The sequence below is a fragment of the Montipora capricornis genome, chromosome 13, assembly GCF_036669925.1.
Source record: "Montipora capricornis isolate CH-2021 chromosome 13, ASM3666992v2, whole genome shotgun sequence".
In the NCBI taxonomy this organism is placed as follows: Eukaryota; Metazoa; Cnidaria; class Anthozoa; order Scleractinia; family Acroporidae; genus Montipora; species Montipora capricornis.
In genome coordinates, this window is record NC_090895.1 from 11,523,262 (window position 1) to 11,531,662 (window position 8,401).

Below are 8,401 nucleotides of genomic sequence, written 5' to 3' on the forward strand. Positions count from 1 at the left end.
CATGAAGTGAATTGCAAGTTATCTAATTGACAATTATTTTCAACGAAAAAGGTGTTTTTGGACGTTGGCGAACTGACATATGAGCGTTGGCGAACTGACATTAGGGACCTTCAGATTCGAGAACGAGAACGAGGACGACTACGAGTTTTTACCGCACGAAGTCTGGATCCCGCGAGATGGCGTAGCCGTCGTCGCGAGGCAACATAATTGTTTCAGATTTTTTATGCATCGGTGACTACGAGTTTCACTCACGCGATCCTCAATTATGTACCATTTTCTTTAGTTTGTTGTCTTTCTTTAGTTTGTCGCGATGTTCAGCCGCAAATCAATGCAAGAAGCCCTAACTGTAATGTACACAAACGATGTTTTCGACGACATTGATTTTTTGTTACTTTACGAAGCGTCCAACAAGAAAAATCCAGCGTTGCCTTACTGGAAATACAATCGTTTCGACATAACAAGGTTGACGGACGAAGAGTGCAAAGCAGATTTTCCCCTTTGGCATCGCAGAATTGCCGCTGTTAGCAGAAGCATTGAAGATACCAGAGTCATTTGTGTGTAAAAATGGAACCGTGGCAGGAGGGATGGAGGGCCTTTGTATACTTTTACGAAGGTATGCATATCCTTGCAGATTGAGTGATTTGATCCCCATGTTTGGCCGATCTCTACCAGAACTTAGCGAAATCAGAACAAACAACGACATCGAGGGATGGCACAATACTCTGAATCGTCGTGCGAGCGGGCAGTGCGGATTACCTCTGTACTCCTTAATCGAGCTCCTGGACAGAGAGGCGAGACTTACAGCCGTCACCATCAGGCTTGTGTCCGATGAAAAACTGAAGCGGGTCCAGCGGAAGCAGTGTCGAAACCTGCAGGCGAAGCTATTCGACAGCTGGGAGAAGTACGAAAGGAAGGAGAAGACGGCCGCACAGTTGCTGAAAACGTGCTCACATCTCAACGGCCCCACCCGTGGAAACTGAAGAAGTCAGTAAAAATCACAATCAAAAAACAGCTCCTTTAGGAGCCACCAAGTTTGCAAAAGTATATGACCAGCAATAAACTATCAATAAAGAAACCTAATAAAATTTGAGGGGGGACTGGGGTGCATTCAATAACAAATATGGCGGTTCACATCAACAATCCCTCTCATGAAGTGAATTGCAAGTTATCTAATTGACAATTATTTTCAACGAAAAAGGTGTTTGTGGACGTTGGCGAACTGACATATGAGCGTTGGCGAACTGACATTAGGGACCTTAAGCTTACCTTACCTTAAGCTGGGAGAAGTACGAAAGGAAAGAGAAGACGGCCGCACAGTTGCTGAAAACGTGCTCACATCTCAACGGCCCCACCCGTGGAAACTGAAGAAGTCAGTAAAAATCACAATCAAAAAACAGCTCCTTTAGGAGCCACCAAGTTTGCAAAAGTATATGACCAGCAATAAACTATCAATAAAGAAACCTAATAAAATTTGAGGGGGGATTGGGGTGCATTCAATAACAAATATGGCGGTTCACATCAACAATCCCTCTCATGAAGTGAATTGCAAGTTATCTAATTGACAATTATTTTCAACGAAAAAGGTGTTTTTGGACGTTGGCGAACTGACATATGAGCGTTGGCGAACTGACATTAGGGACCTTCAGATTCGAGAACGAGAACGAGTACGACTACGAGTTTTTACCGCGCGAAGTCTGGTACCGCGAGATGGCGTAGCCGTCGTCGCGAGGCAACATAATTGTTTCAGATTTTTTATGCATCGGTGACTACGAGTTTCACTCACGCGATCCTCAATTATGTACCATTTTCTTTAGTTTGTTGTCTTTCTTTAGTTTGTCGCGATGTTCAGCCGCAAATCAATGCAAGAAGCCCTAACTGTAATGTACACAAACGATGTTTTCGACGACATTGATTTTTTGTTACTTTACGAAGCGTCCAACAAGAAAAATCCAGCGTTGCCTTACTGGAAATACAATCGTTTCGACATAACAAGGTTGACGGACGAAGAGTGCAAAGCAGATTTTCCCCTTTGGCATCGCAGAATTGCCGCTGTTAGCAGAAGCATTGAAGATACCAGAGTCATTTGTGTGTAAAAATGGAACCGTGGCAGGAGGGATGGAGGGCCTTTGTATACTTTTACGAAGGTATGCATATCCTTGCAGATTGAGTGATTTGATCCCCATGTTTGGCCGATCTGTACCAGAACTTAGCGAAATCAGAACGAACAACGACATCGGGGGATGGCACAATACTCTGAATCGTCGTGCGAGCGGGCAGTGCGGATTACCTCTGTACTCCTTAATCGAGCTCCTGGACAGAGAGGCGAGACTTACAGCCGTCACCATCAGGCTTGTGTCCGATGAAAAACTGAAGCGGGTCCAGCGGAAGCAGTGTCGAAACCTGCAGGCGAAGCTATTCGACAGCTGGGAGAAGTACGAAAGGAAAGAGAAGACGGCCGCACAGTTGCTGAAAACGTGCTCACATCTCAACGGCCCCACCCGTGGAAACTGAAGAAGTCAGTAAAAATCACAATCAAAAAACAGCTCCTTTAGGAGCCACCAAGTTTGCAAAAGTATATGACCAGCAATAAACTATCAATAAAGAAACCTAATAAAATTTGAGGGGGGATTGGGGTGCATTCAATAACAAATATGGCGGTTCACATCAACAATCCCTCTCATGAAGTGAATTGCAAGTTATCTAATTGACAATTATTTTCAACGAAAAAGGTGTTTTTTGACGTTGGCGAACTGACATATGAGCGTTGGCGAACTGACATTAGGGACCTTCAGATTCGAGAACGAGAACGAGTACGACTACGAGTTTTTACCGCGCGAAGTCTGGTACCGCGAGATGGCGTAGCCGTCGTCGCGAGGCAACATAATTGTTTCAGATTTTTTATGCATCGGTGACTACGAGTTTCACTCACGCGATCCTCAATTATGTACCATTTTCTTTAGTTTGTTGTCTTTCTTTAGTTTGTCGCGATGTTCAGCCGCAAATCAATGCAAGAAGCCCTAACTGTAATGTACACAAACGATGTTTTCGACGACATTGATTTTTTGTTACTTTACGAAGCGTCCAACAAGAAAAATCCAGCGTTGCCTTACTGGAAATACAATCGTTTCGACATAACAAGGTTGACGGACGAAGAGTGCAAAGCAGATTTTCCCCTTTGGCATCGCAGAATTGCCGCTGTTAGCAGAAGCATTGAAGATACCAGAGTCATTTGTGTGTAAAAATGGAACCGTGGCAGGAGGGATGGAGGGCCTTTGTATACTTTTACGAAGGTAGGCATATCCTTGCAGATTGAGTGATTTGATCCCCATGTTTGGCCGATCTGTACCAGAACTTAGCGAAATCGTTTCGGAAGTTTCTGGCCACATCTTTAACACTCACGGCTACCTTCTTCGAACTTTAAACCAGCCGTGGCTACAGCCCGATCAGCTACAGAAGTTCGCTGATGCTGTCTACAGCAAGGGAGCTGCGTTGAATAATTGTTGGGGTTTTATTGATGGCACTGTGAGGCCGATCTCAAGACCAGGAGAACATCAGAGAGTTGTGTACAACGGACATAAAAGGGTACACGCCATAAAGTTCCAATCTGTGGTGGCACCAAATGGTCTAATTGCCAACCTCTATGGCCCAGTAGGTAAGATAATCCTGATTCACTACCCAATTACCGAAGTTACGCCTTGTCGGGAGAGTTTCGTAGTTGGGTGAACTCCTGGGAATACACAGTCATGTAGGCTTCAGTTTACGTTCCTTCTATAAGTTACTTTCGTTCTTTAAGGGACCACAGACGGATTTTTCGCGCGTTGCTAAGGAAGTGAAATGTTACTTCCGGTAACTGACGTCATTATATCATGAGCTGAAAAGAAAACCTACTCACAAGCAAAAGTCATCGCACAAACTGTTGTTTCCATCGAAGGTTTTTCCTTGCCCTTCCTGGCGCTCGTTCTCAGATCAACTGCGCATGCGTAAATGAACTGACTTCCGGTTCGAGAAAAAAGCTAAATTTTCGGCGATTTTAAATTGAATTAATTATTTTTTACATGGCACGTTTCACCCCCAAATATAGCATTGGTCACGTGACCATGGGCATGGTATGGTGATGTCATATTTAGGGTCACTGGCTTACAAACGTTGGAAACTGACCAAAATAATGCCAAATTTTCTCAAATTACTTAACCATTACATCCTTAGCAACGCACCCCAAAAAATATGTCAGTGGGCCCTTAAAGCACAAATTGAGCACACTTACCGTGATGATGATGATGATGATGATGATGATGATGATGAGCTGTTGTGTACAATTTAAATAATTTGTAAATAGATAGCACATTTCATAATTGTTTTGTTTCCACTTAGAAGGAAAAAGACACGATGCTACGTATGTCTGGGCTGTTGGATGAGCTTGAGCAATATTCCCACTCACCAACTAGGGAACCTCTATGCATCTACGGAGACCCTGCATATCCTCAGAGAATCTGGCTGCAGACTCCCTACCGTGATGCTCATCTCACAGTGGCACAACAACAGTACAATGCATCCATGAGTACTGTGAGGGTGGCAGTCGAATGGGTTTTTGGTGACATTTTAGCATATTTTGCATTAATGGATTATAAGAAAGACTTAAGAATTGGTTTAAGTCCAGTTGGCAAAATGTACATGATCAGTGCCTTATTAAGGAATGCCTTAACCTGTCTATATGGAAATACTACAAGTTCATTTTTCAATATAATGCCACCAACTATTCAAGAATATTTTCAAATCTAAATTCTTGAGACAAGACGAGACAATCTTGGTATTTATCTAGCCACATAGAGTGGTTTTCAATTGCAAAACTTGTCCAACTTTTTCAACCAATGAGAAACTAAACTAGAACCAAAACCAACCTTGACAGAGTCATACATGTTTTCCCCAGTTATTTACATTTGCTTCGAACTCTGATTGGTTTGTTGCTCTGTTTATGTGTGTTTTAATAGCCCACTTTTGATATATTAATATTCAGTCCTAAACAAAAGGCATCATCTCGAGGCTCTGGGGAATAAACTCATACAAATCCTTATATTTATTCCCCACAGCCTCGAGATGATGCCTTATGTTTAGGACTGAATTTTAATATATCGAAAGTGGGCTATTGGTTAGAGTAATTACCGTACTTTGGTTTTGGTTTTACAACACTCAAATGGAAACCGCTCCCTAACATTACCCAAACATTGGGCCTAGTCGTGGCATGGTGGGTTTCATTTTCTGCTACATTGATATGTTGTCATGCAACACTGTAACAAAAATTGTACAATAATGCCTTAATTTTGATGTTAAAAAATTTTGGACCTTTAGAGTAGGCGTTTATTTGAGGTCAGTGCTTATTCAAGGCTGGGTGAGATTAAACTGTCACCATTTCCAGCGAGTAGTAAGTGTTTTTAAAAACAAAATAATAAGGAGCAAGGATAGCACAGTCGGTTAGTGCGCGGCCTTGGTGCAAGAGGTCCTGAGTTCGATTCCCGGATCTCGCATCCTTGTTTCGACTCCTTTCCTTTCCGTGTAGCTACGTAGCTTTAAGTACCTGTAAAACGGAGCACTGATGGAGTGGGGGGAGTAAAATGAGCGCACCGTCGACCTCAGGTTTGTCAGTGACTGTTACGAGTTATCGACGTTAAATAAGGTCTACTTTACTTTACTTTACTTTACTCTAACAAAGCATGTATACTGAAATGTACTAAAACAGAATTTTAACTGTTCATTGAAAGTTTTAGTAAAATATGTTATGGAGTACACTTGGTCTTTAGGGTAGTCTCTTAGTAGTATGTAGTCAATTGCAATCTCATAGACTGTCAAACAATGAATTTAGAGATTGTGCACTTTAATTTATGTGTGAGTGTGTAAATACAGTCATTTACAAAAATTGTTAAATATTTCAATAAAGACATCTGAGTATGTAGTTTCGATCGTGGTTTTTGTAAACAACTTCAAGATGGCGGCCAGTGGCGTTTCTTTGGTCGCTGGGAATACACAAAACTGGGGCTTTGTTAAGACGAAAACACTCATCGGTCTTTGGGCAGAAGAAGATATTCAACGCCAGCTCGCATCCATGGGTCGTAAGAAAAACATTTGGGAAGGCATAGCCATGAAACTTCAAGAAAGCGGCTACAGTCGAAGCGGCGACCAATGGAAGACCTTTACATGGGGTACCTATTTATTCAGGTTGATACTGCATACCAAGTGAATTGCCGGCTCAAATATTGACAAGACTTCCAGTGGGAACAATTGTTTTGAGAACAAGTTTGGGAAAAACTTGTTTCTTCTAAAGCTGTTCAAATTGAACTTAATTCCCTCAAGTGTGAACGCAATCTAATAAAAGGTCTCATTTAAAAGTTTACAGTCGGCCTAATAGCCAACAAAAAATTAATGAGCAGTAAACATTTCAAGATCAATATGCGGAGAGGCCTATTTTAAATCAACTGTTTTCTGGCCAGGGGTCAATTTTTTTTCTTTCCACTATTTACGAGTGAATGCCACTGAGAAGTTTCAAGAAATCTTGCTAGTGCAAAATACAAAGAATATTACTTTGATTCACTTGACTGTCACCACAAATCAACGTTTTGTAGAGGCAGTTTTCTCTGAATTATCGCGGACCATTATCCTGATCAATTTAGACTCGCAGGAATTTTTGCTAAGTTTCATTTTCTCCGGGTTTATTTACATTGTCATTTGATTTCCTTGACAAATAATATATTTTTTCTAATATTTTCTTAGTCTAGCATAGCAAATTCCTAAGCGCTAATGTTGTTTTCTTCGCATTCGCAAATAAAGCCGTTTTAGTGTTCGCGTTTGTCAAAACGCAATTCTGTTTATTTACTTCAATCTCGGATATAAATATACAAGACTTAAACAAACCTGTTGCTGGGAAATTTAGGCTAGTCTGATATTATTTATCGTGAGTAGTCCCTCAGCCATGAACATGCATGAAGCTCAAAAACATTGCTTCGGACGCAAATGTTTGTCAGTGAGCCAAATGTACATGCTGCTGTTTACATAAAATTTTGACGAATAAGACCTTATTCCGTAGAACTGAATATCAGTAAACGTAAAAAGAACATGGCAATTGTTTCTCTAAAGTTGAACGAAGGACTAATACTAACATAATACAATTTAATAATGTTTTTTCTCACCTTCTCAACTCGTAGTTACCACAACAGGATTTCCAGGAAATCGCGTAGTAGACGAGACGACGGCGACGAGATTCTTGCTCTACAACGAGTTTGCGTTACCCTGTCACGACTGTGGTCATGCACAGTAGATGACATAAGGAAAACTCGTAGTCGTAGTCGTACTCAATCTCGGATCTGAAGGTCCCTATTAGACGTTGGCGAACCGACTTCATACGTTGGCGAACAGGTCGTTGGCGAACTGACACGTTGGCGAAACGACTGGTATTCTTTACAGCTGATGTGGACCTACTGTAATAAAATTAACAATACATACATATGGTAGTGATTATACTTTAGATAAATGAGATAAATAATCACTCAAAATAAATAAAGCCTAAAATATGTATTAATAATAATAAAAATCGGCATGCTTATTATAAACTAATGAGCTGTCTTTTTCAAAAGTGATATTCATAACAGTATGTTTTAACTGCTTCAGTCCATTTTTAAAGCCTGTTTGATTAGAAAAAGATCTTACACTATCAGACAGGGAATTCCAGGCGATTGCAGCCCTGTGTACAAAGGAATTACGACCGGGCTCAGTGTTTGGTCTATTAACTAAAATATTTAAAGATTTCCCAAGATTATAGCTCTTACAGGTCCTAACAACTAATGAATTTATTTCCTCTAAACCTAAATTATAAAAAGCCTTATGAGTAATCATTAAAATACGAAATTTATAAAAATATTCAAGAGGCATCCACCCTGCTCTTGCTAAAATATCTTCATCAGTCATGCCCTTTGGCAACTTATGAATTAGTCTAGCGGCTCTAATATGTATCAATTCTAATTCTTTAAATTTGGAGCCAGAGCCCCAAACCACAACCCCATAGAGGACACTTGGGATTACAGTCTTAAAGTACAGAGTTTCTAGCATAGATTTGGGTAAAAAACTTATACGTCTCAGCATTTTGACTTTACTATTGAATGACACACAAATTGATTTAATATGCTGAGACCAAGACAGTTTATCATCGATGGTAACCCCGAGACAAGCAGTAGAGGATATGTACTGAATAAAATCCTCACCCAACTTCAGAGGTTTCAAAGGACCAATGAAGGGATTAATGCTCAAAATCATTGCCTCAGATTTACCCTCGTGAATAATCAGTCTATTCATAAGGCACCAGGTATACACCTGGTCAAGAACCTCTTGTAAAACAAGAACGATCTCATCAACAGTG

The 8,401-nt window shown here is 40.7% G+C and overlaps 1 pseudogene; it reads left to right on the forward strand.

The window, feature by feature from the left end:
- The first annotated feature begins 3,276 nt into the window (after positions 1-3,276).
- Positions 3,277-4,992, forward strand: LOC138030960 (uncharacterized; annotated as a pseudogene).
- Positions 4,993-8,401: the final 3,409 nt, after the last annotated feature.